The 26,300-nt window shown below is 49.9% G+C and overlaps 50 non-coding genes and 22 pseudogenes across 50 annotated transcripts; all 72 read right to left on the reverse strand.

Moving 5' to 3' along the window:
- Window positions 1-72: 72 nt before the first annotated feature.
- Window positions 73-191, reverse strand: LOC149759548 (5S ribosomal RNA). Its single transcript, XR_016409205.1, has one exon. It is a non-coding gene; the product is annotated as a 5S ribosomal RNA (ribosomal RNA).
- A 246-nt stretch (window positions 192-437) lies between these two features.
- On the reverse strand, window positions 438-556 carry LOC149759549 (5S ribosomal RNA). Its single transcript, XR_016408948.1, has one exon. It is a non-coding gene; the product is annotated as a 5S ribosomal RNA (ribosomal RNA).
- A 246-nt stretch (window positions 557-802) lies between these two features.
- Window positions 803-921, reverse strand: LOC149759550 (5S ribosomal RNA). Its single transcript, XR_016409206.1, has one exon. It is a non-coding gene; the product is annotated as a 5S ribosomal RNA (ribosomal RNA).
- A 247-nt stretch (window positions 922-1,168) lies between these two features.
- LOC149759551 (5S ribosomal RNA) lies at window positions 1,169-1,287 on the reverse strand. Its single transcript, XR_016409207.1, has one exon. It is a non-coding gene; the product is annotated as a 5S ribosomal RNA (ribosomal RNA).
- A 246-nt stretch (window positions 1,288-1,533) lies between these two features.
- LOC149759552 (5S ribosomal RNA) lies at window positions 1,534-1,652 on the reverse strand (annotated as a pseudogene).
- Window positions 1,653-1,898: 246 nt separating this feature from the next.
- On the reverse strand, window positions 1,899-2,017 carry LOC149759553 (5S ribosomal RNA). The gene has a single exon (XR_016409208.1). It is a non-coding gene; the product is annotated as a 5S ribosomal RNA (ribosomal RNA).
- A 247-nt stretch (window positions 2,018-2,264) lies between these two features.
- LOC149759554 (5S ribosomal RNA) lies at window positions 2,265-2,383 on the reverse strand. Its single transcript, XR_016409209.1, has one exon. It is a non-coding gene; the product is annotated as a 5S ribosomal RNA (ribosomal RNA).
- A 246-nt stretch (window positions 2,384-2,629) lies between these two features.
- LOC149759555 (5S ribosomal RNA) lies at window positions 2,630-2,748 on the reverse strand. The gene has a single exon (XR_016412828.1). It is a non-coding gene; the product is annotated as a 5S ribosomal RNA (ribosomal RNA).
- A 246-nt stretch (window positions 2,749-2,994) lies between these two features.
- On the reverse strand, window positions 2,995-3,113 carry LOC149759556 (5S ribosomal RNA). Its single transcript, XR_016409211.1, has one exon. It is a non-coding gene; the product is annotated as a 5S ribosomal RNA (ribosomal RNA).
- A 247-nt stretch (window positions 3,114-3,360) lies between these two features.
- Window positions 3,361-3,479, reverse strand: LOC149759557 (5S ribosomal RNA). Its single transcript, XR_016409212.1, has one exon. It is a non-coding gene; the product is annotated as a 5S ribosomal RNA (ribosomal RNA).
- Window positions 3,480-3,725: 246 nt separating this feature from the next.
- LOC149759558 (5S ribosomal RNA) lies at window positions 3,726-3,844 on the reverse strand. The gene has a single exon (XR_016409213.1). It is a non-coding gene; the product is annotated as a 5S ribosomal RNA (ribosomal RNA).
- A 246-nt stretch (window positions 3,845-4,090) lies between these two features.
- Window positions 4,091-4,209, reverse strand: LOC149759559 (5S ribosomal RNA). Its single transcript, XR_016412289.1, has one exon. It is a non-coding gene; the product is annotated as a 5S ribosomal RNA (ribosomal RNA).
- A 246-nt stretch (window positions 4,210-4,455) lies between these two features.
- On the reverse strand, window positions 4,456-4,574 carry LOC149759560 (5S ribosomal RNA; annotated as a pseudogene).
- Window positions 4,575-4,820: 246 nt separating this feature from the next.
- Window positions 4,821-4,939, reverse strand: LOC149759561 (5S ribosomal RNA). Its single transcript, XR_016409214.1, has one exon. It is a non-coding gene; the product is annotated as a 5S ribosomal RNA (ribosomal RNA).
- Window positions 4,940-5,186: 247 nt separating this feature from the next.
- On the reverse strand, window positions 5,187-5,305 carry LOC149759562 (5S ribosomal RNA). The gene has a single exon (XR_016409215.1). It is a non-coding gene; the product is annotated as a 5S ribosomal RNA (ribosomal RNA).
- A 246-nt stretch (window positions 5,306-5,551) lies between these two features.
- Window positions 5,552-5,670, reverse strand: LOC149759563 (5S ribosomal RNA). Its single transcript, XR_016400453.1, has one exon. It is a non-coding gene; the product is annotated as a 5S ribosomal RNA (ribosomal RNA).
- Window positions 5,671-5,916: 246 nt separating this feature from the next.
- Window positions 5,917-6,035, reverse strand: LOC149759564 (5S ribosomal RNA). The gene has a single exon (XR_016401504.1). It is a non-coding gene; the product is annotated as a 5S ribosomal RNA (ribosomal RNA).
- A 246-nt stretch (window positions 6,036-6,281) lies between these two features.
- Window positions 6,282-6,400, reverse strand: LOC149759565 (5S ribosomal RNA; annotated as a pseudogene).
- Window positions 6,401-6,646: 246 nt separating this feature from the next.
- Window positions 6,647-6,765, reverse strand: LOC149759566 (5S ribosomal RNA). The gene has a single exon (XR_016409216.1). It is a non-coding gene; the product is annotated as a 5S ribosomal RNA (ribosomal RNA).
- Window positions 6,766-7,011: 246 nt separating this feature from the next.
- LOC149759567 (5S ribosomal RNA) lies at window positions 7,012-7,130 on the reverse strand. The gene has a single exon (XR_016400454.1). It is a non-coding gene; the product is annotated as a 5S ribosomal RNA (ribosomal RNA).
- Window positions 7,131-7,376: 246 nt separating this feature from the next.
- LOC149759568 (5S ribosomal RNA) lies at window positions 7,377-7,495 on the reverse strand. The gene has a single exon (XR_016411975.1). It is a non-coding gene; the product is annotated as a 5S ribosomal RNA (ribosomal RNA).
- Window positions 7,496-7,741: 246 nt separating this feature from the next.
- Window positions 7,742-7,860, reverse strand: LOC149759569 (5S ribosomal RNA; annotated as a pseudogene).
- Window positions 7,861-8,106: 246 nt separating this feature from the next.
- LOC149759570 (5S ribosomal RNA) lies at window positions 8,107-8,225 on the reverse strand. Its single transcript, XR_016409217.1, has one exon. It is a non-coding gene; the product is annotated as a 5S ribosomal RNA (ribosomal RNA).
- Window positions 8,226-8,471: 246 nt separating this feature from the next.
- Window positions 8,472-8,590, reverse strand: LOC149759571 (5S ribosomal RNA; annotated as a pseudogene).
- A 246-nt stretch (window positions 8,591-8,836) lies between these two features.
- LOC149759572 (5S ribosomal RNA) lies at window positions 8,837-8,955 on the reverse strand. Its single transcript, XR_016409218.1, has one exon. It is a non-coding gene; the product is annotated as a 5S ribosomal RNA (ribosomal RNA).
- Window positions 8,956-9,201: 246 nt separating this feature from the next.
- LOC149759573 (5S ribosomal RNA) lies at window positions 9,202-9,320 on the reverse strand. The gene has a single exon (XR_016400455.1). It is a non-coding gene; the product is annotated as a 5S ribosomal RNA (ribosomal RNA).
- Window positions 9,321-9,566: 246 nt separating this feature from the next.
- LOC149759574 (5S ribosomal RNA) lies at window positions 9,567-9,685 on the reverse strand (annotated as a pseudogene).
- A 246-nt stretch (window positions 9,686-9,931) lies between these two features.
- On the reverse strand, window positions 9,932-10,050 carry LOC149759575 (5S ribosomal RNA). The gene has a single exon (XR_016409220.1). It is a non-coding gene; the product is annotated as a 5S ribosomal RNA (ribosomal RNA).
- A 246-nt stretch (window positions 10,051-10,296) lies between these two features.
- LOC149759576 (5S ribosomal RNA) lies at window positions 10,297-10,415 on the reverse strand. Its single transcript, XR_016400456.1, has one exon. It is a non-coding gene; the product is annotated as a 5S ribosomal RNA (ribosomal RNA).
- Window positions 10,416-10,661: 246 nt separating this feature from the next.
- Window positions 10,662-10,780, reverse strand: LOC149759577 (5S ribosomal RNA; annotated as a pseudogene).
- Window positions 10,781-11,026: 246 nt separating this feature from the next.
- On the reverse strand, window positions 11,027-11,145 carry LOC149759578 (5S ribosomal RNA). The gene has a single exon (XR_016402077.1). It is a non-coding gene; the product is annotated as a 5S ribosomal RNA (ribosomal RNA).
- A 246-nt stretch (window positions 11,146-11,391) lies between these two features.
- LOC149759579 (5S ribosomal RNA) lies at window positions 11,392-11,510 on the reverse strand. The gene has a single exon (XR_016400457.1). It is a non-coding gene; the product is annotated as a 5S ribosomal RNA (ribosomal RNA).
- Window positions 11,511-11,756: 246 nt separating this feature from the next.
- Window positions 11,757-11,875, reverse strand: LOC149759580 (5S ribosomal RNA). Its single transcript, XR_016411976.1, has one exon. It is a non-coding gene; the product is annotated as a 5S ribosomal RNA (ribosomal RNA).
- A 246-nt stretch (window positions 11,876-12,121) lies between these two features.
- Window positions 12,122-12,240, reverse strand: LOC149759581 (5S ribosomal RNA). Its single transcript, XR_016409221.1, has one exon. It is a non-coding gene; the product is annotated as a 5S ribosomal RNA (ribosomal RNA).
- A 246-nt stretch (window positions 12,241-12,486) lies between these two features.
- LOC149759582 (5S ribosomal RNA) lies at window positions 12,487-12,605 on the reverse strand (annotated as a pseudogene).
- Window positions 12,606-12,851: 246 nt separating this feature from the next.
- LOC149759583 (5S ribosomal RNA) lies at window positions 12,852-12,970 on the reverse strand. The gene has a single exon (XR_016409224.1). It is a non-coding gene; the product is annotated as a 5S ribosomal RNA (ribosomal RNA).
- Window positions 12,971-13,216: 246 nt separating this feature from the next.
- Window positions 13,217-13,335, reverse strand: LOC149759584 (5S ribosomal RNA). The gene has a single exon (XR_016400458.1). It is a non-coding gene; the product is annotated as a 5S ribosomal RNA (ribosomal RNA).
- A 246-nt stretch (window positions 13,336-13,581) lies between these two features.
- LOC149759585 (5S ribosomal RNA) lies at window positions 13,582-13,700 on the reverse strand. Its single transcript, XR_016411977.1, has one exon. It is a non-coding gene; the product is annotated as a 5S ribosomal RNA (ribosomal RNA).
- Window positions 13,701-13,946: 246 nt separating this feature from the next.
- Window positions 13,947-14,065, reverse strand: LOC149759586 (5S ribosomal RNA; annotated as a pseudogene).
- Window positions 14,066-14,311: 246 nt separating this feature from the next.
- LOC149759587 (5S ribosomal RNA) lies at window positions 14,312-14,430 on the reverse strand. The gene has a single exon (XR_016409226.1). It is a non-coding gene; the product is annotated as a 5S ribosomal RNA (ribosomal RNA).
- A 246-nt stretch (window positions 14,431-14,676) lies between these two features.
- On the reverse strand, window positions 14,677-14,795 carry LOC149759588 (5S ribosomal RNA; annotated as a pseudogene).
- Window positions 14,796-15,041: 246 nt separating this feature from the next.
- LOC149759589 (5S ribosomal RNA) lies at window positions 15,042-15,160 on the reverse strand. Its single transcript, XR_016408828.1, has one exon. It is a non-coding gene; the product is annotated as a 5S ribosomal RNA (ribosomal RNA).
- Window positions 15,161-15,406: 246 nt separating this feature from the next.
- On the reverse strand, window positions 15,407-15,525 carry LOC149759590 (5S ribosomal RNA; annotated as a pseudogene).
- A 246-nt stretch (window positions 15,526-15,771) lies between these two features.
- Window positions 15,772-15,890, reverse strand: LOC149759591 (5S ribosomal RNA). Its single transcript, XR_016409228.1, has one exon. It is a non-coding gene; the product is annotated as a 5S ribosomal RNA (ribosomal RNA).
- Window positions 15,891-16,136: 246 nt separating this feature from the next.
- Window positions 16,137-16,255, reverse strand: LOC149759592 (5S ribosomal RNA; annotated as a pseudogene).
- Window positions 16,256-16,501: 246 nt separating this feature from the next.
- On the reverse strand, window positions 16,502-16,620 carry LOC149759593 (5S ribosomal RNA). Its single transcript, XR_016403114.1, has one exon. It is a non-coding gene; the product is annotated as a 5S ribosomal RNA (ribosomal RNA).
- Window positions 16,621-16,866: 246 nt separating this feature from the next.
- On the reverse strand, window positions 16,867-16,985 carry LOC149759594 (5S ribosomal RNA). Its single transcript, XR_016409229.1, has one exon. It is a non-coding gene; the product is annotated as a 5S ribosomal RNA (ribosomal RNA).
- Window positions 16,986-17,231: 246 nt separating this feature from the next.
- On the reverse strand, window positions 17,232-17,350 carry LOC149759595 (5S ribosomal RNA; annotated as a pseudogene).
- A 246-nt stretch (window positions 17,351-17,596) lies between these two features.
- LOC149759596 (5S ribosomal RNA) lies at window positions 17,597-17,715 on the reverse strand. The gene has a single exon (XR_016408829.1). It is a non-coding gene; the product is annotated as a 5S ribosomal RNA (ribosomal RNA).
- Window positions 17,716-17,961: 246 nt separating this feature from the next.
- Window positions 17,962-18,080, reverse strand: LOC149759597 (5S ribosomal RNA; annotated as a pseudogene).
- A 246-nt stretch (window positions 18,081-18,326) lies between these two features.
- Window positions 18,327-18,445, reverse strand: LOC149759598 (5S ribosomal RNA). Its single transcript, XR_016409230.1, has one exon. It is a non-coding gene; the product is annotated as a 5S ribosomal RNA (ribosomal RNA).
- Window positions 18,446-18,691: 246 nt separating this feature from the next.
- LOC149759599 (5S ribosomal RNA) lies at window positions 18,692-18,810 on the reverse strand (annotated as a pseudogene).
- A 246-nt stretch (window positions 18,811-19,056) lies between these two features.
- LOC149759600 (5S ribosomal RNA) lies at window positions 19,057-19,175 on the reverse strand. The gene has a single exon (XR_016409231.1). It is a non-coding gene; the product is annotated as a 5S ribosomal RNA (ribosomal RNA).
- A 246-nt stretch (window positions 19,176-19,421) lies between these two features.
- On the reverse strand, window positions 19,422-19,540 carry LOC149759601 (5S ribosomal RNA). The gene has a single exon (XR_016409232.1). It is a non-coding gene; the product is annotated as a 5S ribosomal RNA (ribosomal RNA).
- Window positions 19,541-19,786: 246 nt separating this feature from the next.
- LOC149759602 (5S ribosomal RNA) lies at window positions 19,787-19,905 on the reverse strand (annotated as a pseudogene).
- Window positions 19,906-20,151: 246 nt separating this feature from the next.
- On the reverse strand, window positions 20,152-20,270 carry LOC149759603 (5S ribosomal RNA). Its single transcript, XR_016409233.1, has one exon. It is a non-coding gene; the product is annotated as a 5S ribosomal RNA (ribosomal RNA).
- A 246-nt stretch (window positions 20,271-20,516) lies between these two features.
- On the reverse strand, window positions 20,517-20,635 carry LOC149759604 (5S ribosomal RNA). The gene has a single exon (XR_016409234.1). It is a non-coding gene; the product is annotated as a 5S ribosomal RNA (ribosomal RNA).
- A 246-nt stretch (window positions 20,636-20,881) lies between these two features.
- LOC149759605 (5S ribosomal RNA) lies at window positions 20,882-21,000 on the reverse strand (annotated as a pseudogene).
- Window positions 21,001-21,246: 246 nt separating this feature from the next.
- LOC149759606 (5S ribosomal RNA) lies at window positions 21,247-21,365 on the reverse strand. The gene has a single exon (XR_016409235.1). It is a non-coding gene; the product is annotated as a 5S ribosomal RNA (ribosomal RNA).
- A 246-nt stretch (window positions 21,366-21,611) lies between these two features.
- LOC149759607 (5S ribosomal RNA) lies at window positions 21,612-21,730 on the reverse strand. The gene has a single exon (XR_016409237.1). It is a non-coding gene; the product is annotated as a 5S ribosomal RNA (ribosomal RNA).
- Window positions 21,731-21,976: 246 nt separating this feature from the next.
- LOC149759608 (5S ribosomal RNA) lies at window positions 21,977-22,095 on the reverse strand (annotated as a pseudogene).
- A 246-nt stretch (window positions 22,096-22,341) lies between these two features.
- Window positions 22,342-22,460, reverse strand: LOC149759609 (5S ribosomal RNA). Its single transcript, XR_016409238.1, has one exon. It is a non-coding gene; the product is annotated as a 5S ribosomal RNA (ribosomal RNA).
- A 246-nt stretch (window positions 22,461-22,706) lies between these two features.
- Window positions 22,707-22,825, reverse strand: LOC149759610 (5S ribosomal RNA; annotated as a pseudogene).
- A 246-nt stretch (window positions 22,826-23,071) lies between these two features.
- On the reverse strand, window positions 23,072-23,190 carry LOC149759611 (5S ribosomal RNA). Its single transcript, XR_016409239.1, has one exon. It is a non-coding gene; the product is annotated as a 5S ribosomal RNA (ribosomal RNA).
- Window positions 23,191-23,436: 246 nt separating this feature from the next.
- LOC149759612 (5S ribosomal RNA) lies at window positions 23,437-23,555 on the reverse strand. Its single transcript, XR_016409240.1, has one exon. It is a non-coding gene; the product is annotated as a 5S ribosomal RNA (ribosomal RNA).
- Window positions 23,556-23,801: 246 nt separating this feature from the next.
- Window positions 23,802-23,920, reverse strand: LOC149759613 (5S ribosomal RNA; annotated as a pseudogene).
- Window positions 23,921-24,166: 246 nt separating this feature from the next.
- LOC149759614 (5S ribosomal RNA) lies at window positions 24,167-24,285 on the reverse strand. The gene has a single exon (XR_016409241.1). It is a non-coding gene; the product is annotated as a 5S ribosomal RNA (ribosomal RNA).
- Window positions 24,286-24,531: 246 nt separating this feature from the next.
- On the reverse strand, window positions 24,532-24,650 carry LOC149759615 (5S ribosomal RNA). Its single transcript, XR_016409242.1, has one exon. It is a non-coding gene; the product is annotated as a 5S ribosomal RNA (ribosomal RNA).
- Window positions 24,651-24,896: 246 nt separating this feature from the next.
- On the reverse strand, window positions 24,897-25,015 carry LOC149759616 (5S ribosomal RNA; annotated as a pseudogene).
- Window positions 25,016-25,261: 246 nt separating this feature from the next.
- Window positions 25,262-25,380, reverse strand: LOC149759617 (5S ribosomal RNA). The gene has a single exon (XR_016409243.1). It is a non-coding gene; the product is annotated as a 5S ribosomal RNA (ribosomal RNA).
- Window positions 25,381-25,626: 246 nt separating this feature from the next.
- On the reverse strand, window positions 25,627-25,745 carry LOC149759618 (5S ribosomal RNA). The gene has a single exon (XR_016401226.1). It is a non-coding gene; the product is annotated as a 5S ribosomal RNA (ribosomal RNA).
- A 246-nt stretch (window positions 25,746-25,991) lies between these two features.
- On the reverse strand, window positions 25,992-26,110 carry LOC149759619 (5S ribosomal RNA; annotated as a pseudogene).
- Between the last annotated feature and the right edge of the window lie 190 nt (window positions 26,111-26,300).

Below are 26,300 nucleotides of genomic sequence, written 5' to 3' on the forward strand. Positions count from 1 at the left end.
GAGGAAAAGCCAAAAGCCGAAAAATAAAAAATAAATGTTATCAAAAAATAAAAAAGCGGGCAAAAAATAAAAGGGGTGCAACACGAGGACTTCCCAGGGGGTCACCCATCCTAGTACTACTCTCGCCCAAGCACGCTTAACTGCGGAGTTCTGATGGGATCCGGTGCATTAGTGCTGGTATGATCGCACCCATGACATGCCCTTCGAAACTCCCTTTTATGACAAAGCAGCAGACCTCGACGGCCCGAGACATTCGCGCTGCCGGGGCCGTTCTGGCGTAGGATTCAACGCGCTGTTCCGCTATGCGGCATGGCACCGCCAGTCTCCGGACTCAGTTTATTTTCGGGGGGAAAAAATTATCCGAAGAGGAAAAGCCAAAAGCCAAAAAATTAAAAATAAATATTATCAAAAAATAAAAAAGCGGGCAAAAAATAAAAAGGGTGCAACACGAGGACTTCCCAGGGGGTCACCCATCCTAGTACTTCTCCCGCCCAAGCACGCCTAACTGCGGAGTTATGATGGGATCCGGTGCATTAGTGCTGGTATGATCGCACCCATGACATGCCCTTCGAAACTCCCTTTTATGACAAAGCAGCAGACCGCGACGGCCCGAGACATTCGCGCTGCCGGGGCCGTTCTGGCGTAGGATTCAACGCGCTGTTCCGCTATGCGGCATGGCACCGCGAGTCTCCGGACTCAGCTTATTTTCGGGGGAAAAAAATTATCCGAAGAGGAAAAGCCAAAAGCCGAAAAATTAAAAATAAATATTATCAAAAAATAAAAAAGCGGGCAAAAAATAAAAGGGGTGCAACACGAGGACTTCCCAGGGGGTCACCCATCCTAGTACTACTCTCGCCCAAGCACGCTTAACTGCGGAGTTCTGATGGGATCCGGTGCATTAGTGCTGGTATGATCGCACCCATGACATGCCCATCGAAACTCCCTTTTATGACAAAGCAGCAGACCTCGACGGCCCGAGACATTCGCGCCGCCGGGGCCGTTCTGGCGTAGGATTCAACGCGCTATTCCCGCTATGCGGCATGGCACCGCCAGTCTCCGGACTCAGTTTATTTTCGGGGGAAAAAAATTATCCGAAGAGGAAAAGCCAAAAGCCGAAAAATAAAAAATAAATGTTATCAAAAAATAAAAAAGCGGGCAAAAAATAAAAGGGGTGCAACACGAGGACTTCCCAGGGGGTCACCCATCCTAGTACTACTCTCGCCCAAGCACGCTTAACTGCGGAGTTCTGATGGGATCCGGTGCATTAGTGCTGGTATGATCGCACCCATGACATGCCCTTCGAAACTCCCTTTTATGACAAAGCAGCAGACCTCGACGGCCCGAGACATTCGCGCTGCCGGGGCCGTTCTGGCGTAGGATTCAACGCGCTGTTCCGCTATGCGGCATGGCACCGCCAGTCTCCGGACTCAGTTTATTTTCGGGGGGAAAAAATTATCCGAAGAGGAAAAGCCAAAAGCCAAAAAATTAAAAATAAATATTATCAAAAAATAAAAAAGCGGGCAAAAAATAAAAAGGGTGCAACACGAGGACTTCCCAGGGGGTCACCCATCCTAGTACTTCTCTCGCCCAAGCACGCCTAACTGCGGAGTTATGATGGGATCCGGTGCATTAGTGCTGGTATGATCGCACCCATGACATGCCCTTCGAAACTCCCTTTTATGACAAAGCAGCAGACCGCGACGGCCCGAGACATTCGCGCTGCCGGGGCCGTTCTGGCGTAGGATTCAACGCGCTGTTCCGCTATGCGGCATGGCACCGCGAGTCTCCGGACTCAGTTTATTTTCGGGGGAAAAAAATTATCCGAAGAGGAAAAGCCAAAAGCCGAAAAATTAAAATTAAATATTATCAAAAAATAAAAAAGCGGGCAAAAAATAAAAGGGGTGCAACACGAGGACTTCCCAGGGGGTCACCCATCCTAGTACTACTCTCGCCCAAGCACGCTTAACTGCGGAGTTCTGATGGGATCCGGTGCATTAGTGCTGGTATGATCGCACCCATGACATGCCCATCGAAACTCCCTTTTATGACAAAGCAGCAGACCTCGACGGCCCGAGACATTCGCGCCGCCGGGGCCGTTCTGGCGTAGGATTCAACGCGCTATTCCCGCTATGCGGCATGGCACCGCCAGTCTCCGGACTCAGTTTATTTTCGGGGGAAAAAAATTATCCGAAGAGGAAAAGCCAAAAGCCGAAAAATAAAAAATAAATGTTATCAAAAAATAAAAAAGCGGGCAAAAAATAAAAGGGGTGCAACACGAGGACTTCCCAGGGGGTCACCCATCCTAGTACTACTCTCGCCCAAGCACGCTTAACTGCGGAGTTCTGATGGGATCCGGTGCATTAGTGCTGGTATGATCGCACCCATGACATGCCCTTCGAAACTCCCTTTTATGACAAAGCAGCAGACCTCGACGGCCCGAGACATTCGCGCTGCCGGGGCCGTTCTGGCGTAGGATTCAACGCGCTGTTCCGCTATGCGGCATGGCACCGCCAGTCTCCGGACTCAGTTTATTTTCGGGGGAAAAAAATTATCCGAAGAGGAAAAGCCAAAAGCCGAAAAATAAAAAATAAATGTTATCAAAAAATAAAAAAGCGGGCAAAAAATAAAAGGGGTGCAACACGAGGACTTCCCAGGGGGTCACCCATCCTAGTACTTCTCTCGCCCAAGCACGCTTAACTGCGGAGTTCTGATGGGATCCGGTGCATTAGTGCTGGTATGATCGCACCCATGACATGCCCTTCGAAACTCCCTTTTATGACAAAGCAGCAGACCTCGACGGCCCGAGACATTCGCGCTGCCGGGGCCGTTCTGGCGTAGGATTCAACGCGCTGTTCCGCTATGCGGCATGGCACCGCCAGTCTCCGGACTCAGTTTATTTTCGGGGGAAAAAAATTATCCGAAGAGGAAAAGCCAAAAGCCGAAAAATAAAAAATAAATGTTATCAAAAAATAAAAAAGCGGGCAAAAAATAAAAGGGGTGCAACACGAGGACTTCCCAGGGGGTCACCCATCCTAGTACTACTCTCGCCCAAGCACGCTTAACTGCGGAGTTCTGATGGGATCCGGTGCATTAGTGCTGGTATGATCGCACCCATGACATGCCCATCGAAACTCCCTTTTATGACAAAGCAGCAGACCTCGACGGCCCGAGACATTCGCGCCGCCGGGGCCGTTCTGGCGTAGGATTCAACGCGCTATTCCCGCTATGCGGCATGGCACCGCTAGTCTCCGGACTCAGTTTATTTTCGGGGGAAAAAAATTATCCGAAGAGGAAAAGCCAAAAGCCGAAAAATAAAAAATAAATGTTATCAAAAAATAAAAAAGCGGGCAAAAAATAAAAGGGGTGCAACACGAGGACTTCCCAGGGGGTCACCCATCCTAGTACTACTCTCGCCCAAGCACGCTTAACTGCGGAGTTCTGATGGGATCCGGTGCATTAGTGCTGGTATGATCGCACCCATGACATGCCCTTCGAAACTCCCTTTTATGACAAAGCAGCAGACCTCGACGGCCCGAGACATTCGCGCTGCCGGGGCCGTTCTGGCGTAGGATTCAACGCGCTGTTCCGCTATGCGGCATGGCACCGCCAGTCTCCGGACTCAGTTTATTTTCGGGGGAAAAAAATTATCCGAAGAGGAAAAGCCAAAAGCCGAAAAATAAAAAATAAATGTTATCAAAAAATAAAAAAGCGGGCAAAAAATAAAAGGGGTGCAACACGAGGACTTCCCAGGGGGTCACCCATCCTAGTACTACTCTCGCCCAAGCACGCTTAACTGCGGAGTTCTGATGGGATCCGGTGCATTAGTGCTGGTATGATCGCACCCATGACATGCCCTTCGAAACTCCCTTTTATGACAAAGCAGCAGACCTCGACGGCCCGAGACATTCGCGCTGCCGGGGCCGTTCTGGCGTAGGATTCAACGCGCTGTTCCGCTATGCGGGATGGCACCGCCAGTCTCCGGACTCAGTTTATTTTCGGGGGGAAAAAATTATCCGAAGAGGAAAAGCCAAAAGCCAAAAAATTAAAAATAAATATTATCAAAAAATAAAAAAGCGGGCAAAAAATAAAAAGGGTGCAACACGAGGACTTCCCAGGGGGTCACCCATCCTAGTACTACTCTCGCCCAAGCACGCTTAACTGCGGAGTTCTGATGGGATCCGGTGCATTAGTGCTGGTATGGTCGCACCCATGACATGCCCTTCGAAACTCCCTTTTATGACAAAGCAGCAGACCTCGACGGCCCGAGACATTCGCGCTGCCGGGGCCGTTCTGGCGTAGGATTCAACGCGCTGTTCCGCTATGCGGCATGGCACCGCCAGTCTCCGGACTCAGTTTATTTTCGGGGGGAAAAAATTATCCGAAGAGGAAAAGCCAAAAGCCAAAAAATTAAAAATAAATATTATCAAAAAATAAAAAAGCGGGCAAAAAATAAAAAGGGTGCAACACGAGGACTTCCCAGGGGGTCACCCATCCTAGTACTTCTCTCGCCCAAGCACGCCTAACTGCGGAGTTATGATGGGATCCGGTGCATTAGTGCTGGTATGATCGCACCCATGACATGCCCTTCGAAACTCCCTTTTATGACAAAGCAGCAGACCGCGACGGCCCGAGACATTCGCGCTGCCGGGGCCGTTCTGGCGTAGGATTCAACGCGCTGTTCCGCTATGCGGCATGGCACCGCGAGTCTCCGGACTCAGTTTATTTTCGGGGGAAAAAAATTATCCGAAGAGGAAAAGCCAAAAGCCGAAAAATTAAAATTAAATATTATCAAAAAATAAAAAAGCGGGCAAAAAATAAAAGGGGTGCAACACGAGGACTTCCCAGGGGGTCACCCATCCTAGTACTACTCTCGCCCAAGCACGCTTAACTGCGGAGTTCTGATGGGATCCGGTGCATTAGTGCTGGTATGATCGCACCCATGACATGCCCATCGAAACTCCCTTTTATGACAAAGCAGCAGACCTCGACGGCCCGAGACATTCGCGCCGCCGGGGCCGTTCTGGCGTAGGATTCAACGCGCTATTCCCGCTATGCGGCATGGCACCGCCAGTCTCCGGACTCAGTTTATTTTCGGGGGAAAAAAATTATCCGAAGAGGAAAAGCCAAAAGCCGAAAAATAAAAAATAAATGTTATCAAAAAATAAAAAAGCGGGCAAAAAATAAAAGGGGTGCAACACGAGGACTTCCCAGGGGGTCACCCATCCTAGTACTACTCTCGCCCAAGCACGCTTAACTGCGGAGTTCTGATGGGATCCGGTGCATTAGTGCTGGTATGATCGCACCCATGACATGCCCTTCGAAACTCCCTTTTATGACAAAGCAGCAGACCTCGACGGCCCGAGACATTCGCGCTGCCGGGGCCGTTCTGGCGTAGGATTCAACGCGCTGTTCCGCTATGCGGCATGGCACCGCCAGTCTCCGGACTCAGTTTATTTTCGGGGGAAAAAAATTATCCGAAGAGGAAAAGCCAAAAGCCGAAAAATAAAAAATAAATGTTATCAAAAAATAAAAAAGCGGGCAAAAAATAAAAGGGGTGCAACACGAGGACTTCCCAGGGGGTCACCCATCCTAGTACTATTCTCGCCCAAGCACGCTTAACTGCGGAGTTCTGATGGGATCCGGTGCATTAGTGCTGGTATGATCGCACCCATGACATGCCCTTCGAAACTCCCTTTTATGACAAAGCAGCAGACCTCGACGGCCCGAGACATTCGCGCTGCCGGGGCCGTTCTGGCGTAGGATTCAACGCGCTGTTCCGCTATGCGGCATGGCACCGCCAGTCTCCGGACTCAGTTTATTTTCGGGGGGAAAAAATTATCCGAAGAGGAAAAGCCAAAAGCCAAAAAATTAAAAATAAATATTATCAAAAAATAAAAAAGCGGGCAAAAAATAAAAAGGGTGCAACACGAGGACTTCCCAGGGGGTCACCCATCCTAGTACTACTCTCGCCCTAGCACGCTTAACTGCGGAGTTCTGATGGGATCCGGTGCATTAGAGCTGGTATGATCGCACCCATGACATGCCCTTCGAAACTCCCTTTTATGACAAAGCAGCAGACCTCGACGGCCCGAGACATTCGCGCTGCCGGGGCCGTTCTGGCGTAGGATTCAACGCGCTGTTCCGCTATGCGGCTTGGCACCGCCAGTCTCCGGACTCAGTTTATTTTCGGGGGGAAAAAATTATCCGAAGAGGAAAAGCCAAAAGCCAAAAAATTAAAAATAAATATTATCAAAAAATAAAAAAGCGGGCAAAAAATAAAAAGGGTGCAACACGAGGACTTCCTAGGGGGTCACCCATCCTAGTACTTCTCTCGCCCAAGCACGCCTAACTGCGGAGTTATGATGGGATCCGGTGCATTAGTGCTGGTATGATCGCACCCATGACATGCCCTTCGAAACTCCCTTTTATGACAAAGCAGCAGACCGCGACGGCCCGAGACATTCGCGCTGCCGGGGCCGTTCTGGCGTAGGATTCAACGCGCTGTTCCGCTATGCGGCATGGCACCGCGAGTCTCCGGACTCAGTTTATTTTCGGGGGAAAAAAATTATCCGAAGAGGAAAAGCCAAAAGCCGAAAAATAAAAAATAAATGTTATCAAAAAATAAAAAAGCGGGCAAAAAATAAAAGGGGTGCAACACGAGGACTTCCCAGGGGGTCACCCATCCTAGTACTACTCTCGCCCAAGCACGCTTAACTGCGGAGTTCTGATGGGATCCGGTGCATTAGTGCTGGTATGATCGCACCCATGACATGCCCTTCGAAACTCCCTTTTATGACAAAGCAGCAGACCTCGACGGCCCGAGACATTCGCGCTGCCGGGGCCGTTCTGGCGTAGGATTCAACGCGCTGTTCCGCTATGCGGCATGGCACCGCCAGTCTCCGGACTCAGTTTATTTTCGGGGGAAAAAAATTATCCGAAGAGGAAAAGCCAAAAGCCGAAAAATAAAAAATAAATGTTATCAAAAAATAAAAAAGCGGGCAAAAAATAAAAGGGGTGCAACACGAGGACTTCCCAGGGGGTCACCCATCCTAGTACTATTCTCGCCCAAGCACGCTTAACTGCGGAGTTCTGATGGGATCCGGTGCATTAGTGCTGGTATGATCGCACCCATGACATGCCCTTCGAAACTCCCTTTTATGACAAAGCAGCAGACCTCGACGGCCCGAGACATTCGCGCTGCCGGGGCCGTTCTGGCGTAGGATTCAACGCGCTGTTCCGCTATGCGGCATGGCACCGCCAGTCTCCGGACTCAGTTTATTTTCGGGGGGAAAAAATTATCCGAAGAGGAAAAGCCAAAAGCCAAAAAATTAAAAATAAATATTATCAAAAAATAAAAAAGCGGGCAAAAAATAAAAAGGGTGCAACACGAGGACTTCCCAGGGGGTCACCCATCCTAGTACTACTCTCGCCCAAGCACGCTTAACTGCGGAGTTCTGATGGGATCCGGTGCATTAGTGCTGGTATGATCGCACCCATGACATGCCCTTCGAAACTCCCTTTTATGACAAAGCAGCAGACCTCGACGGCCCGAGACATTCGCGCTGCCGGGGCCGTTCTGGCGTAGGATTCAACGCGCTGTTCCGCTATGCGGCTTGGCACCGCCAGTCTCCGGACTCAGTTTATTTTCGGGGGGAAAAAATTATCCGAAGAGGAAAAGCCAAAAGCCAAAAAATTAAAAATAAATATTATCAAAAAATAAAAAAGCGGGCAAAAAATAAAAAGGGTGCAACACGAGGACTTCCTAGGGGGTCACCCATCCTAGTACTTCTCTCGCCCAAGCACGCCTAACTGCGGAGTTATGATGGGATCCGGTGCATTAGTGCTGGTATGATCGCACCCATGACATGCCCTTCGAAACTCCCTTTTATGACAAAGCAGCAGACCGCGACGGCCCGAGACATTCGCGCTGCCGGGGCCGTTCTGGCGTAGGATTCAACGCGCTGTTCCGCTATGCGGCATGGCACCGCGAGTCTCCGGACTCAGTTTATTTTCGGGGGAAAAAAATTATCCGAAGAGGAAAAGCCAAAAGCCGAAAAATAAAAAATAAATGTTATCAAAAAATAAAAAAGCGGGCAAAAAATAAAAGGGGTGCAACACGAGGACTTCCCAGGGGGTCACCCATCCTAGTACTACTCTCGCCCAAGCACGCTTAACTGCGGAGTTCTGATGGGATCCGGTGCATTAGTGCTGGTATGATCGCACCCATGACATGCCCTTCGAAACTCCCTTTTATGACAAAGCAGCAGACCTCGACGGCCCGAGACATTCGCGCTGCCGGGGCCGTTCTGGCGTAGGATTCAACGCGCTGTTCCGCTATGCGGCATGGCACCGCCAGTCTCCGGACTCAGTTTATTTTCGGGGGAAAAAAATTATCCGAAGAGGAAAAGCCAAAAGCCAAAAAATTAAAAATAAATATTATCAAAAAATAAAAAAGCGGGCAAAAAATAAAAAGGGTGCAACACGAGGACTTCCCAGGGGGTCACCCATCCTAGTACTTCTCTCGCCCAAGCACGCCTAACTGCGGAGTTATGATGGGATCCGGTGCATTAGTGCTGGTATGATCGCACCCATGACATGCCCTTCGAAACTCCCTTTTATGACAAAGCAGCAGACCGCGACGGCCCGAGACATTCGCGCTGCCGGGGCCGTTCTGGCGTAGGATTCAACGCGCTGTTCCGCTATGCGGCATGGCACCGCGAGTCTCCGGACTCAGTTTATTTTCGGGGGAAAAAAATTATCCGAAGAGGAAAAGCCAAAAGCCGAAAAATAAAAAATAAATGTTATCAAAAAATAAAAAAGCGGGCAAAAAATAAAAGGGGTGCAACACGAGGACTTCCCAGGGGGTCACCCATCCTAGTACTACTCTCGCCCAAGCACGCTTAACTGCGGAGTTCTGATGGGATCCGGTGCATTAGTGCTGGTATGATCGCACCCATGACATGCCCTTCGAAACTCCCTTTTATGACAAAGCAGCAGACCTCGACGGCCCGTGACATTCGCGCTGCCGGGGCCGTTCTGGCGTAGGATTCAACGCGCTGTTCCGCTATGCGGCATGGCACCGCCAGTCTCCGGACTCAGTTTATTTTCGGGGGAAAAAAATTATCCGAAGAGGAAAAGCCAAAAGCCGAAAAATAAAAAATAAATGTTATCAAAAAATAAAAAAGCGGGCAAAAAATAAAAGGGGTGCAACACGAGGACTTCCCAGGGGGTCACCCATCCTAGTACTATTCTCGCCCAAGCACGCTTAACTGCGGAGTTCTGATGGGATCCGGTGCATTAGTGCTGGTATGATCGCACCCATGACATGCCCTTCGAAACTCCCTTTTATGACAAAGCAGCAGACCTCGACGGCCCGAGACATTCGCGCTGCCGGGGCCGTTCTGGCGTAGGATTCAACGCGCTGTTCCGCTATGCGGCATGGCACCGCCAGTCTCCGGACTCAGTTTATTTTCGGGGGGAAAAAATTATCCGAAGAGGAAAAGCCAAAAGCCAAAAAATTAAAAATAAATATTATCAAAAAATAATAAAGCGGGCAAAAAATAAAAAGGGTGCAACACGAGGACTTCCCAGGGGGTCACCCATCCTAGTACTTCTCTCGCCCAAGCACGCCTAACTGCGGAGTTATGATGGGATCCGGTGCATTAGTGCTGGTATGATCGCACCCATGACATGCCCTTCGAAACTCCCTTTTATGACAAAGCAGCAGACCGCGACGGCCCGAGACATTCGCGCTGCCGGGGCCGTTCTGGCGTAGGATTCAACGCGCTGTTCCGCTATGCGGCATGGCACCGCGAGTCTCCGGACTCAGTTTATTTTCGGGGGAAAAAAATTATCCGAAGAGGAAAAGCCAAAAGCCGAAAAATAAAAAATAAATGTTATCAAAAAATAAAAAAGCGGGCAAAAAATAAAAGGGGTGCAACACGAGGACTTCCCAGGGGGTCACCCATCCTAGTACTACTCTCGCCCAAGCACGCTTAACTGCGGAGTTCTGATGGGATCCGGTGCATTAGTGCTGGTATGATCGCACCCATGACATGCCCTTCGAAACTCCCTTTTATGACAAAGCAGCAGACCTCGACGGCCCGTGACATTCGCGCTGCCGGGGCCGTTCTGGCGTAGGATTCAACGCGCTGTTCCGCTATGCGGCATGGCACCGCCAGTCTCCGGACTCAGTTTATTTTCGGGGGAAAAAAATTATCCGAAGAGGAAAAGCCAAAAGCCGAAAAATAAAAAATAAATGTTATCAAAAAATAAAAAAGCGGGCAAAAAATAAAAGGGGTGCAACACGAGGACTTCCCAGGGGGTCACCCATCCTAGTACTATTCTCGCCCAAGCACGCTTAACTGCGGAGTTCTGATGGGATCCGGTGCATTAGTGCTGGTATGATCGCACCCATGACATGCCCTTCGAAACTCCCTTTTATGACAAAGCAGCAGACCTCGACGGCCCGAGACATTCGCGCTGCCGGGGCCGTTCTGGCGTAGGATTCAACGCGCTGTTCCGCTATGCGGCATGGCACCGCCAGTCTCCGGACTCAGTTTATTTTCGGGGGGAAAAAATTATCCGAAGAGGAAAAGCCAAAAGCCAAAAAATTAAAAATAAATATTATCAAAAAATAATAAAGCGGGCAAAAAATAAAAAGGGTGCAACACGAGGACTTCCCAGGGGGTCACCCATCCTAGTACTTCTCTCGCCCAAGCACGCCTAACTGCGGAGTTATGATGGGATCCGGTGCATTAGTGCTGGTATGATCGCACCCATGACATGCCCTTCGAAACTCCCTTTTATGACAAAGCAGCAGACCGCGACGGCCCGAGACATTCGCGCTGCCGGGGCCGTTCTGGCGTAGGATTCAACGCGCTGTTCCGCTATGCGGCATGGCACCGCGAGTCTCCGGACTCAGTTTATTTTCGGGGGAAAAAAATTATCCGAAGAGGAAAAGCCAAAAGCCGAAAAATAAAAAATAAATGTTATCAAAAAATAAAAAAGCGGGCAAAAAATAAAAGGGGTGCAACACGAGGACTTCCCAGGGGGTCACCCATCCTAGTACTACTCTCGCCCAAGCACGCTTAACTGCGGAGTTCTGATGGGATCCGGTGCATTAGTGCTGGTATGATCGCACCTATGACATGCCCTTCGAAACTCCCTTTTATGACAAAGCAGCAGACCTCGACGGCCCGTGACATTCGCGCTGCCGGGGCCGTTCTGGCGTAGGATTCAACGCGCTGTTCCGCTATGCGGCATGGCACCGCCAGTCTCCGGACTCAGTTTATTTTCGGGGGAAAAAAATTATCCGAAGAGGAAAAGCCAAAAGCCGAAAAATAAAAAATAAATGTTATCAAAAAATAAAAAAGCGGGCAAAAAATAAAAGGGGTGCAACACGAGGACTTCCCAGGGGGTCACCCATCCTAGTACTATTCTCGCCCAAGCACGCTTAACTGCGGAGTTCTGATGGGATCCGGTGCATTAGTGCTGGTATGATCGCACCCATGACATGCCCTTCGAAACTCCCTTTTATGACAAAGCAGCAGACCTCGACGGCCCGAGACATTCGCGCTGCCGGGGCCGTTCTGGCGTAGGATTCAACGCGCTGTTCCGCTATGCGGCATGGCACCGCCAGTCTCCGGACTCAGTTTATTTTCGGGGGGAAAAAATTATCCGAAGAGGAAAAGCCAAAAGCCAAAAAATTAAAAATAAATATTATCAAAAAATAAAAAAGCGGGCAAAAAATAAAAAGGGTGCAACACGAGGACTTCCCAGGGGGTCACCCATCCTAGTACTACTCTCGCCCAAGCACGCTTAACTGCGGAGTTCTGATGGGATCCGGTGCATTAGTGCTGGTATGATCGCACCCATGACATGCCCTTCGAAACTCCCTTTTATGACAAAGCAGCAGACCTCGATGGCCCGAGACATTCGCGCTGCCGGGGCCGTTCTGGCGTAGGATTCAACGCGCTGTTCCGCTATGCGGCATGGCACCGCGAGTCTCCGGACTCAGTTTATTTTCGGGGGAAAAAAATTATCCGAAGAGGAAAAGCCAAAAGCCGAAAAATAAAAAATAAATGTTATCAAAAAATAAAAAAGCGGGCAAAAAATAAAAGGGGTGCAACACGAGGACTTCCCAGGGGGTCACCCATCCTAGTACTACTCTCGCCCAAGCACGCTTAACTGCGGAGTTCTGATGGGATCCGGTGCATTAGTGCTGGTATGATCGCACCCATGACATGCCCTTCGAAACTCCCTTTTATGACAAAGCAGCAGACCTCGACGGCCCGAGACATTCGCGCTGCCGGGGCCGTTCTGGCGTAGGATTCAACGCGCTGTTCCGCCATGCGGCATGGCACCGCCAGTCTCCGGACTCAGTTTATTTTCGGGGGGAAAAAATTATCCGAAGAGGAAAAGCCAAAAGCCAAAAAATTAAAAATAAATATTATCAAAAAATAAAAAAGCGGGCAAAAAATAAAAAGGGTGCAACACGAGGACTTCCCAGGGGGTCACCCATCCTAGTACTTCTCTCGCCCAAGCACGCCTAACTGCGGAGTTATGATGGGATCCGGTGCATTAGTGCTGGTATGATCGCACCCATGACATGCCCTTCGAAACTCCCTTTTATGACAAAGCAGCAGACCGCGACGGCCCGAGACATTCGCGCTGCCGGGGCCGTTCTGGCGTAGGATTCAACGCGCTGTTCCGCTATGCGGCATGGCACCGCGAGTCTCCGGACTCAGTTTATTTTCGGGGGAAAAAAATTATCCGAAGAGGAAAAGCCAAAAGCCGAAAAATAAAAAATAAATGTTATCAAAAAATAAAAAAGCGGGCAAAAAATAAAAGGGGTGCAACACGAGGACTTCCCAGGGGGTCACCCATCCTAGTACTACTCTCGCCCAAGCACGCTTAACTGCGGAGTTCTGATGGGATCCGGTGCATTAGTGCTGGTATGATCGCACCCATGACATGCCCTTCGAAACTCCCTTTTATGACAAAGCAGCAGACCTCGACGGCCCGTGACATTCGCGCTGCCGGGGCCGTTCTGGCGTAGGATTCAACGCGCTGTTCCGCTATGCGGCATGGCACCGCCAGTCTCCGGACTCAGTTTATTTTCGGGGGAAAAAAATTATCCGAAGAGGAAAAGCCAAAAGCCGAAAAATAAAAAATAAATGTTATCAAAAAATAAAAAAGCGGGCAAAAAATAAAAGGGGTGCAACACGAGGACTTCCCAGGGGGTCACCCATCCTAGTACTATTCTCGCCCAAGCACGCTTAACTGCGGAGTTCTGATGGGATCCGGTGCATTAGTGCTGGTATGATCGCACCCATGACATGCCCTTCGAAACTCCCTTTTATGACAAAGCAGCAGACCTCGACGGCCCGAGACATTCGCGCTGCCGGGGCCGTTCTGGCGTAGGATTCAACGCGCTGTTCCGCTATGCGGCATGGCACCGCCAGTCTCCGGACTCAGTTTATTTTCGGGGGGAAAAAATTATCCGAAGAGGAAAAGCCAAAAGCCAAAAAATTAAAAATAAATATTATCAAAAAATAAAAAAGCGGGCAAAAAATAAAAAGGGTGCAACACGAGGACTTCCCAGGGGGTCACCCATCCTAGTACTACTCTCGCCCAAGCACGCTTAACTGCGGAGTTCTGATGGGATCCGGTGCATTAGTGCTGGTATGATCGCACCCATGACATGCCCTTCGAAACTCCCTTTTATGACAAAGCAGCAGACCTCGACGGCCCGAGACATTCGCGCTGCCGGGGCCGTTCTGGCGTAGGATTCAACGCGCTGTTCCGCTATGCGGCATGGCACCGCCAGTCTCCGGACTCAGTTTATTTTCGGGGGGAAAAAATTATCCGAAGAGGAAAAGCCAAAAGCCAAAAAATTAAAAATAAATATTATCAAAAAATAAAAAAGCGGGCAAAAAATAAAAAGGGTGCAACACGAGGACTTCCTAGGGGGTCACCCATCCTAGTACTTCTCTCGCCCAAGCACGCCTAACTGCGGAGTTATGATGGGATCCGGTGCATTAGTGCTGGTATGATCGCACCCATGACATGCCCTTCGAAACTCCCTTTTATGACAAAGCAGCAGACCGCGACGGCCCGAGACATTCGCGCTGCCGGGGCCGTTCTGGCGTAGGATTCAACGCGCTGTTCCGCTATGCGGCATGGCACCGCGAGTCTCCGGACTCAGTTTATTTTCGGAGGAAAAAAATTATCCGAAGAGGAAAAGCCAAAAGCCGAAAAATAAAAAATAAATGTTATCAAAAAATAAAAAAGCGGGCAAAAAATAAAAGGGGTGCAACACGAGGACTTCCCAGGGGGTCACCCATCCTAGTACTACTCTCGCCCAAGCACGCTTAACTGCGGAGTTCTGATGGGATCCGGTGCATTAGTGCTGGTATGATCGCACCCATGACATGCCCTTCGAAACTCCCTTTTATGACAAAGCAGCAGACCTCGACGGCCCGAGACATTCGCGCTGCCGGGGCCGTTCTGGCGTAGGATTCAACGCGCTGTTCCGCTATGCGGCATGGCACCGCCAGTCTCCGGACTCAGTTTATTTTCGGGGGGAAAAAATTATCCGAAGAGGAAAAGCCAAAAGCCAAAAAATTAAAAATAAATATTATCAAAAAATAAAAAAGCGGGCAAAAAATAAAAAGGGTGCAACACGAGGACTTCCCAGGGGGTCACCCATCCTAGTACTTCTCTCGCCCAAGCACGCCTAACTGCGGAGTTATGATGGGATCCGGTGCATTAGTGCTGGTATGATCGCACCCATGACATGCCCTTCGAAACTCCCTTTTATGACAAAGCAGCAGACCGCGACGGCCCGAGACATTCGCGCTGCCGGGGCCGTTCTGGCGTAGGATTCAACGCGCTGTTCCGCTATGCGGCATGGCACCGCGAGTCTCCGGACTCAGTTTATTTTCGGGGGAAAAAAATTATCCGAAGAGGAAAAGCCAAAAGCCGAAAAATTAAAAATAAATATTATCAAAAAATAAAAAAGCGGGCAAAAAATAAAAGGGGTGCAACACGAGGACTTCCCAGGGGGTCACCCATCCTAGTACTACTCTCGCCCAAGCACGCCTAACTGCGGAGTTATGATGGGATCCGGTGCATTAGTGCTGGTATGATCGCACCCATGACATGCCCTTCGAAACTCCCTTTTATGACAAAGCAGCAGACCGCGACGGCCCGAGACATTCGCGCTGCCGGGGCCGTTCTGGCGTAGGATTCAACGCGCTGTTCCGCTATGCGGCATGGCACCGCGAGTCTCCGGACTCTGCTTATTTTCGGGGGAAAAAAATTATCCGAAGAGGAAAAGCCAAAAGCCAAAAAATTAAAAATAAATATTATCAAAAAATAAAAAAGCGGGCAAAAAATAAAAAGGGTGCAACACGAGGACTTCCCAGGGGGTCACCCATCCTAGTACTTCTCTCGCCCAAGCACGCCTAACTGCGGAGTTATGATGGGATCCGGTGCATTAGTGCTGGTATGATCGCACCCATGACATGCCCTTCGAAACTCCCTTTTATGACAAAGCAGCAGACCGCGACGGCCCGAGACATTCGCGCTGCCGGGGCCGTTCTGGCGTAGAATTCAACGCGCTGTTCCGCTATGCGGCATGGCACCGCGAGTCTCCGGACTCAGTTTATTTTCGGGGGAAAAAAATTATCCGAAGAGGAAAAGCCAAAAGCCGAAAAATAAAAAATAAATGTTATCAAAAAATAAAAAAGCGGGCAAAAAATAAAAGGGGTGCAACACGAGGACTTCCCAGGGGGTCACCCATCCTAGTACTACTCTCGCCCAAGCACGCTTAACTGCGGAGTTCTGATGGGATCCGGTGCATTAGTGCTGGTATGATCGCACCCATGACATGCCCTTCGAAACTCCCTTTTATGACAAAGCAGCAGACCTCGACGGCCCGAGACATTCGCGCTGCCGGGGCCGTTCTGGCGTAGGATTCAACGCGCTGTTCCGCTATGCGGCATGGCCCCGCCAGTCTCCGGACTCAGTTTATTTTCGGGGGGAAAAAATTATCCGAAGAGGAAAAGCCAAAAGCCAAAAAATTAAAAATAAATATTATCAAAAAATAAAAAAGCGGGCAAAAAATAAAAAGGGTGCAACACGAGGACTTCCCAGGGGGTCACCCATCCTAGTACTTCTCTCGCCCAAGCACGCCTAACTGCGGAGTTATGATGGGATCCGGTGCATTAGTGCTGGTATGATCGCACCCATGACATGCCCTTCGAAACTCCCTTTTATGACAAAGCAGCAGACCGCGACGGCCCGAGACATTCGCGCTGCCGGGGCCGTTCTGGCGTAGGATTCAACGCGCTGTTCCGCTATGCGGCATGGCACCGCGAGTCTCCGGACTCAGTTTATTTTCGGGGGAAAAAAATTATCCGAAGAGGAAAAGCCAAAAGCCGAAAAATTAAAAATAAATATTATCAAAAAATAAAAAAGCGGGCAAAAAATAAAAGGGGTGCAACACGAGGACTTTCCAGGGGGTCACCCATCCTAGTACTACTCTCGCCCAAGCACGCTTAACTGCGGAGTTCTGATGGGATCCGGTGCATTAGTGCTGGTATGATCGCACCCATGACATGCCCTTCGAAACTCCCTTTTATGACAAAGCAGCAGACCGCGACGGCCCGAGACATTCGCGCTGCCGGGGCCGTTCTGGCGTAGGATTCAACGTGCTGTTCCGCTATGCGGCATGGCACCGCTAGTCTCCGGACTCAGTTTATTTTCGGGGGAAAAAAATTATCCGAAGAGGAAAAGCCAAAAGCCGAAAAATAAAAAATAAATGTTATCAAAAAATAAAAAAGCGGGCAAAAAATAAAAGGGGTGCAACACGAGGACTTCCCAGGGGGTCACCCATCCTAGTACTACTCTCGCCCAAGCACGCTTAACTGCGGAGTTCTGATGGGATCCGGTGCATTAGTGCTGGTATGATCGCACCCATGACATGCCCTTCGAAACTCCCTTTTATGACAAAGCAGCAGACCTCGACGGCCCGAGACATTCGCGCTGCCGGGGCCGTTCTGGCGTAGGATTCAACGCGCTGTTCCGCTATGCGGCATGGCACCGCCAGTCTCCGGACTCAGTTTATTTTCGGGGGGAAAAAATTATCCGAAGAGGAAAAGCCAAAAGCCAAAAAATTAAAAATAAATATTATCAAAAAATAAAAAAGCGGGCAAAAAATAAAAAGGGTGCAACACGAGGACTTCCCAGGGGGTCACCCATCCTAGTACTTCTCTCGCCCAAGCACGCCTAACTGCGGAGTTATGATGGGATCCGGTGCATTAGTGCTGGTATGATCGCACCCATGACATGCCCTTCGAAACTCCCTTTTATGACAAAGCAGCAGACCGCGACGGCCCGAGACATTCGCGCTGCCGGGGCCGTTCTGGCGTAGGATTCAACGCGCTGTTCCGCTATGCGGCATGGCACCGCGAGTCTCCGGACTCAGTTTATTTTCGGGGGAAAAAAATTATCCGAAGAGGAAAAGCCAAAAGCCGAAAAATTAAAAATAAATATTATCAAAAAATAAAAAAGCGGGCAAAAAATAAAAGGGGTGCAACACGAGGACTTCCCAGGGGGTCACCCATCCTAGTACTACTCTCGCCCAAGCACGCCTAACTGCGGAGTTATGATGGGATCCGGTGCATTAGTGCTGGTATGATCGCACCCATGACATGCCCTTCGAAACTCCCTTTTATGACAAAGCAGCAGACCGCGACGGCCCGAGACATTCGCGCTGCCGGGGCCGTTCTGGCGTAGGATTCAACGCGCTGTTCCGCTATGCGGCATGGCACCGCGAGTCTCCGGACTCAGCTTATTTTCGGGGGAAAAAAATTATCCGAAGAGGAAAAGCCAAAAGCCAAAAAATTAAAAATAAATATTATCAAAAAATAAAAAAGCGGGCAAAAAATAAAAAGGGTGCAACACGAGGACTTCCCAGGGGGTCACCCATCCTAGTACTTCTCTCGCCCAAGCACGCCTAACTGCGGAGTTATGATGGGATCCGGTGCATTAGTGCTGGTATGATCGCACCCATGACATGCCCTTCGAAACTCCCTTTTATGACAAAGCAGCAGACCGCGACGGCCCGAGACATTCGCGCTGCCGGGGCCGTTCTGGCGTAGGATTCAACGCGCTGTTCCGCTATGCGGCATGGCACCGCGAGTCTCCGGACTCAGTTTATTTTCGGGGGAAAAAAATTATCCGAAGAGGAAAAGCCAAAAGCCGAAAAATAAAAAATAAATGTTATCAAAAAATAAAAAAGCGGGCAAAAAATAAAAGGGGTGCAACACGAGGACTTCCCAGGGGGTCACCCATCCTAGTACTACTCTCGCCCAAGCACGCTTAACTGCGGAGTTCTGATGGGATCCGGTGCATTAGTGCTGGTATGATCGCACCCATGACATGCCCTTCGAAACTCCCTTTTATGACAAAGCAGCAGACCTCGACGGCCCGAGACATTCGCGCTGCCGGGGCCGTTCTGGCGTAGGATTCAACGCGCTGTTCCGCTATGCGGCATGGCCCCGCCAGTCTCCGGACTCAGTTTATTTTCGGGGGGAAAAAATTATCCGAAGAGGAAAAGCCAAAAGCCAAAAAATTAAAAATAAATATTATCAAAAAATAAAAAAGCGGGCAAAAAATAAAAAGGGTGCAACACGAGGACTTCCCAGGGGGTCACCCATCCTAGTACTTCTCTCGCCCAAGCACGCCTAACTGCGGAGTTATGATGGGATCCGGTGCATTAGTGCTGGTATGATCGCACCCATGACATGCCCTTCGAAACTCCCTTTTATGACAAAGCAGCAGACCGCGACGGCCCGAGACATTCGCGCTGCCGGGGCCGTTCTGGCGTAGGATTCAACGCGCTGTTCCGCTATGCGGCATGGCACCGCGAGTCTCCGGACTCAGTTTATTTTCGGGGGAAAAAAATTATCCGAAGAGGAAAAGCCAAAAGCCGAAAAATTAAAAATAAATATTATCAAAAAATAAAAAAGCGGGCAAAAAATAAAAGGGGTGCAACACGAGGACTTCCCAGGGGGTCACCCATCCTAGTACTACTCTCGCCCAAGCACGCTTAACTGCGGAGTTCTGATGGGATCCGGTGCATTAGTGCTGGTATGATCGCACCCATGACATGCCCTTCGAAACTCCCTTTTATGACAAAGCAGCAGACCGCGACGGCCCGAGACATTCGCGCTGCCGGGGCCGTTCTGGCGTAGGATTCAACGCGCTGTTCCGCTATGCGGCATGGCACCGCGAGTCTCCGGACTCAGTTTATTTTCGGGGGAAAAAAATTATCCGAAGAGGAAAAGCCAAAAGCCGAAAAATAAAAAATAAATGTTATCAAAAAATAAAAAAGCGGGCAAAAAATAAAAGGGGTGCAACACGAGGACTTCCCAGGGGGTCACCCATCCTAGTACTACTCTCGCCCAAGCACGCTTAACTGCGGAGTTCTGATGGGATCCGGTGCATTAGTGCTGGTATGATCGCACCCATGACATGCCCTTCGAAACTCCCTTTTATGACAAAGCAGCAGACCTCGACGGCCCGAGACATTCGCGCTGCCGGGGCCGTTCTGGCGTAGGATTCAACGCGCTGTTCCGCTATGCGGCATGGCCCCGCCAGTCTCCGGACTCAGTTTATTTTCGGGGGGAAAAAATTATCCGAAGAGGAAAAGCCAAAAGCCAAAAAATTAAAAATAAATATTATCAAAAAATAAAAAAGCGGGCAAAAAATAAAAAGGGTGCAACACGAGGACTTCCCAGGGGGTCACCCATCCTAGTACTTCTCTCGCCCAAGCACGCCTAACTGCGGAGTTATGATGGGATCCGGTGCATTAGTGCTGGTATGATCGCACCCATGACATGCCCTTCGAAACTCCCTTTTATGACAAAGCAGCAGACCGCGACGGCCCGAGACATTCGCGCTGCCGGGGCCGTTCTGGCGTAGGATTCAACGCGCTGTTCCGCTATGCGGCATGGCACCGCGAGTCTCCGGACTCAGTTTATTTTCGGGGGAAAAAAATTATCCGAAGAGGAAAAGCCAAAAGCCGAAAAATTAAAAATAAATATTATCAAAAAATAAAAAAGCGGGCAAAAAATAAAAGGGGTGCAACACGAGGACTTCCCAGGGGGTCACCCATCCTAGTACTACTCTCGCCCAAGCACGCTTAACTGCGGAGTTCTGATGGGATCCGGTGCATTAGTGCTGGTATGATCGCACCCATGACATGCCCTTCGAAACTCCCTTTTATGACAAAGCAGCAGACCGCGACGGCCCGAGACATTCGCGCTGCCGGGGCCGTTCTGGCGTAGGATTCAACGCGCTGTTCCGCTATGCGGCATGGCACCGCGAGTCTCCGGACTCAGTTTATTTTCGGGGGAAAAAAATTATCCGAAGAGGAAAAGCCAAAAGCCGAAAAATAAAAAATAAATGTTATCAAAAAATAAAAAAGCGGGCAAAAAATAAAAGGGGTGCAACACGAGGACTTCCCAGGGGGTCACCCATCCTAGTACTACTCTCGCCCAAGCACGCTTAACTGCGGAGTTCTGATGGGATCCGGTGCATTAGTGCTGGTATGATCGCACCCATGACATGCCCTTCGAAACTCCCTTTTATGACAAAGCAGCAGACCTCGACGGCCCGAGACATTCGCGCTGCCGGGGCCGTTCTGGCGTAGGATTCAACGCGCTGTTCCGCTATGCGGCATGGCACCGCCAGTCTCCGGACTCAGTTTATTTTCGGGGGGAAAAAATTATCCGAAGAGGAAAAGCCAAAAGCCAAAAAATTAAAAATAAATATTATCAAAAAATAAAAAAGCGGGCAAAAAATAAAAAGGGTGCAACACGAGGACTTCCCAGGGGGTCACCCATCCTAGTACTTCTCTCGCCCAAGCACGCCTAACTGCGGAGTTATGATGGGATCCGGTGCATTAGTGCTGGTATGATCGCACCCATGACATGCCCTTCGAAACTCCCTTTTATGACAAAGCAGCAGACCGCGACGGCCCGAGACATTCGCGCTGCCGGGGCCGTTCTGGCGTAGGATTCAACGCGCTGTTCCGCTATGCGGCATGGCACCGCGAGTCTCCGGACTCAGTTTATTTTCGGGGGAAAAAAATTATCCGAAGAGGAAAAGCCAAAAGCCGAAAAATTAAAAATAAATATTATCAAAAAATAAAAAAGCGGGCAAAAAATAAAAGGGGTGCAACACGAGGACTTCCCAGGGGGTCACCCATCCTAGTACTACTCTCGCCCAAGCACGCTTAACTGCGGAGTTCTGATGGGATCCGGTGCATTAGTGCTGGTATGATCGCACCCATGACATGCCCTTCGAAACTCCCTTTTATGACAAAGCAGCAGACCGCGACGGCCCGAGACATTCGCGCTGCCGGGGCCGTTCTGGCGTAGGATTCAACGCGCTGTTCCGCTATGCGGCATGGCACCGCGAGTCTCCGGACTCAGTTTATTTTCGGGGGAAAAAAATTATCCGAAGAGGAAAAGCCAAAAGCCGAAAAATTAAAATTAAATATTATCAAAAAATAAAAAAGCGGGCAAAAAATAAAAGGGGTGCAACACGAGGACTTCCCAGGGGGTCACCCATCCTAGTACTACTCTCGCCCAAGCACGCTTAACTGCGGAGTTCTGATGGGATCCGGTGCATTAGTGCTGGTATGATCGCACCCATGACATGCCCTTCGAAACTCCCTTTTATGACAAAGCAGCAGACCTCGACGGCCCGAGACATTCGCGCTGCCGGGGCCGTTCTGGCGTAGGATTCAACGCGCTGTTCCGCTATGCGGCATGGCACCGCCAGTCTCCGGACTCAGTTTATTTTCGGGGGGAAAAAATTATCCGAAGAGGAAAAGCCAAAAGCCAAAAAATTAAAAATAAATATTATCAAAAAATAAAAAAGCGGGCAAAAAATAAAAAGGGTGCAACACGAGGACTTCCTAGGGGGTCACCCATCCTAGTACTTCTCTCGCCCAAGCACGCCTAACTGCGGAGTTATGATGGGATCCGGTGCATTAGTGCTGGTATGATCGCACCCATGACATGCCCTTCGAAACTCCCTTTTATGACAAAGCAGCAGACCGCGACGGCCCGAGACATTCGCGCTGCCGGGGCCGTTCTGGCGTAGGATTCAACGCGCTGTTCCGCTATGCGGCATGGCACCGCGAGTCTCCGGACTCAGTTTATTTTCGGAGGAAAAAAATTATCCGAAGAGGAAAAGCCAAAAGCCGAAAAATAAAAAATAAATGTTATCAAAAAATAAAAAAGCGGGCAAAAAATAAAAGGGGTGCAACACGAGGACTTCCCAGGGGGTCACCCATCCTAGTACTACTCTCGCCCAAGCACGCTTAACTGCGGAGTTCTGATGGGATCCGGTGCATTAGTGCTGGTATGATCGCACCCATGACATGCCCTTCGAAACTCCCTTTTATGACAAAGCAGCAGACCTCGACGGCCCGAGACATTCGCGCTGCCGGGGCCGTTCTGGCGTAGGATTCAACGCGCTGTTCCGCTATGCGGCATGGCACCGCCAGTCTCCGGACTCAGTTTATTTTCGGGGGGAAAAAATTATCCGAAGAGGAAAAGCCAAAAGCCAAAAAATTAAAAATAAATATTATCAAAAAATAAAAAAGCGGGCAAAAAATAAAAAGGGTGCAACACGAGGACTTCCCAGGGGGTCACCCATCCTAGTACTTCTCTCGCCCAAGCACGCCTAACTGCGGAGTTATGATGGGATCCGGTGCATTAGTGCTGGTATGATCGCACCCATGACATGCCCTTCGAAACTCCCTTTTATGACAAAGCAGCAGACCGCGACGGCCCGAGACATTCGCGCTGCCGGGGCCGTTCTGGCGTAGGATTCAACGCGCTGTTCCGCTATGCGGCATGGCACCGCGAGTCTCCGGACTCAGTTTATTTTCGGGGAAAAAAAATTATCCGAAGAGGAAAAGCCAAAAGCCGAAAAATAAAAAATAAATGTTATCAAAAAATAAAAAAGCGGGCAAAAAATAAAAGGGGTGCAACACGAGGACTTCCCAGGGGGTCACCCATCCTAGTACTACTCTCGCCCAAGCACGCTTAACTGCGGAGTTCTGATGGGATCCGGTGCATTAGTGCTGGTATGATCGCACCCATGACATGCCCTTCGAAACTCCCTTTTATGACAAAGCAGCAGACCTCGACGGCCCGAGACATTCGCGCTGCCGGGGCAGTTCTGGCGTAGGATTCAACGCGCTGTTCCGCTATGCGGCATGGCACCGCCAGTCTCCGGACTCAGTTTATTTTCGGGGGAAAAAAATTATCCGAAGAGGAAAAGCCAAAAGCCGAAAAATAAAAAATAAATGTTATCAAAAAATAAAAAAGCGGGCAAAAAATAAAAGGGGTGCAACACGAGGACTTCCCAGGGGGTCACCCATCCTAGTACTACTCTCGCCCAAGCACGCTTAACTGCGGAGTTCTGATGGGATCCGGTGCATTAGTGCTGGTATGATCGCACCCATGACATGCCCTTCGAAACTCCCTTTTATGACAAAGCAGCAGACCTCGACGGCCCGAGACATTCGCGCTGCCGGGGCCGTTCTGGCGTAGGATTCAACGCGCTGTTCCGCTATGCGGCATGGCCCCGCCAGTCTCCGGACTCAGTTTATTTTCGGGGGGAAAAAATTATCCGAAGAGGAAAAGCCAAAAGCCAAAAAATTAAAAATAAATATTATCAAAAAATAAAAAAGCGGGCAAAAAATAAAAAGGGTGCAACACGAGGACTTCCCAGGGGGTCACCCATCCTAGTACTTCTCTCGCCCAAGCACGCCTAACTGCGGAGTTATGATGGGATCCGGTGCATTAGTGCTGGTATGATCGCACCCATGACATGCCCTTCGAAACTCCCTTTTATGACAAAGCAGCAGACCGCGACGGCCCGAGACATTCGCGCTGCCGGGGCCGTTCTGGCGTAGGATTCAACGCGCTGTTCCGCTATGCGGCATGGCACCGCGAGTCTCCGGACTCAGTTTATTTTCGGGGGAAAAAAATTATCCGAAGAGGAAAAGCCAAAAGCCGAAAAATTAAAAATAAATATTATCAAAAAATAAAAAAGCGGGCAAAAAATAAAAGGGGTGCAACACGAGGACTTCCCAGGGGGTCACCCATCCTAGTACTACTCTCGCCCAAGCACGCTTAACTGCGGAGTTCTGATGGGATCCGGTGCATTAGTGCTGGTATGATCGCACCCATGACATGCCCTTCGAAACTCCCTTTTATGACAAAGCAGCAGACCGCGACGGCCCGAGACATTCGCGCTGCCGGGGCCGTTCTGGCGTAGGATTCAACGCGCTGTTCCGCTATGCGGCATGGCACCGCGAGTCTCCGGACTCAGTTTATTTTCGGGGGAAAAAAATTATCCGAAGAGGAAAAGCCAAAAGCCGAAAAATAAAAAATAAATGTTATCAAAAAATAAAAAAGCGGGCAAAAAATAAAAGGGGTGCAACACGAGGACTTCCCAGGGGGTCACCCATCCTAGTACTACTCTCGCCCAAGCACGCTTAACTGCGGAGTTCTGATGGGATCCGGTGCATTAGTGCTGGTATGATCGCACCCATGACATGCCCTTCGAAACTCCCTTTTATGACAAAGCAGCAGACCTCGACGGCCCGAGACATTCGCGCTGCCGGGGCCGTTCTGGCGTAGGATTCAACGCGCTGTTCCGCTATGCGGCATGGCACCGCCAGTCTCCGGACTCAGTTTATTTTCGGGGGGAAAAAATTATCCGAAGAGGAAAAGCCAAAAGCCAAAAAATTAAAAATAAATATTATCAAAAAATAAAAAAGCGGGCAAAAAATAAAAAGGGTGCAACACGAGGACTTCCCAGGGGGTCACCCATCCTAGTACTTCTCTCGCCCAAGCACGCCTAACTGCGGAGTTATGATGGGATCCGGTGCATTAGTGCTGGTATGATCGCACCCATGACATGCCCTTCGAAACTCCCTTTTATGACAAAGCAGCAGACCGCGACGGCCCGAGACATTCGCGCTGCCGGGGCCGTTCTGGCGTAGGATTCAACGCGCTATTCCGCTATGCGGCATGGCACCGCGAGTCTCCGGACTCAGTTTATTTTCGGGGGAAAAAAATTATCCGAAGAGGAAAAGCCAAAAGCCGAAAAATTAAAAATAAATATTATCAAAAAATAAAAAAGCGGGCAAAAAATAAAAGGGGTGCAACACGAGGACTTCCCAGGGGGTCACCCATCCTAGTACTACTCTCGCCCAAGCACGCTTAACTGCGGAGTTCTGATGGGATCCGGTGCATTAGTGCTGGTATGATCGCACCCATGACATGCCCTTCGAAACTCCCTTTTATGACAAAGCAGCAGACCGCGACGGCCCGAGACATTCGCGCTGCCGGGGCCGTTCTGGCGTAGGATTCAACGCGCTGTTCCGCTATGCGGCATGGCACCGCTAGTCTCCGGACTCAGTTTATTTTCGGGGGAAAAAAATTATCCGAAGAGGAAAAGCCAAAAGCCGAAAAATTAAAATTAAATATTATCAAAAAATAAAAAAGCGGGCAAAAAATAAAAGGGGTGCAACACGAAGACTTCCCAGGGGGTCACCCATCCTAGTACTACTCTCGCCCAAGCACGCTTAACTGCGGAGTTCTGATGGGATCCGGTGCATTAGTGCTGGTATGATCGCACCCATGACATGCCCTTCGAAACTCCCTTTTATGACAAAGCAGCAGACCTCGACGGCCCGAGACATTCGCGCTGCCGGGGCCGTTCTGGCGTAGGATTCAACGCGCTGTTCCGCTATGCGGCATGGCACCGCCAGTCTCCGGACTCAGTTTATTTTCGGGGGGAAAAAATTATCCGAAGAGGAAAAGCCAAAAGCCAAAAAATTAAAAATAAATATTATCAAAAAATAAAAAAGCGGGCAAAAAATAAAAAGGGTGCAACACGAGGACTTCCTAGGGGGTCACCCATCCTAGTACTTCTCTCGCCCAAGCACGCCTAACTGCGGAGTTATGATGGGATCCGGTGCATTAGTGCTGGTATGATCGCACCCATGACATGCCCTTCGAAACTCCCTTTTATGACAAAGCAGCAGACCGCGACGGCCCGAGACATTCGCGCTGCCGGGGCCGTTCTGGCGTAGGATTCAACGCGCTGTTCCGCTATGCGGCATGGCACCGCGAGTCTCCGGACTCAGTTTATTTTCGGAGGAAAAAAATTATCCGAAGAGGAAAAGCCAAAAG

Source organism: Phoenix dactylifera, chromosome 4, assembly GCF_051530095.1.
Source record: "Phoenix dactylifera cultivar Ajwa chromosome 4, Ajwa_hap1_PhDact_Kaust_v1.1, whole genome shotgun sequence".
NCBI classification, from domain to species: Eukaryota; Viridiplantae; Streptophyta; class Magnoliopsida; order Arecales; family Arecaceae; genus Phoenix; species Phoenix dactylifera.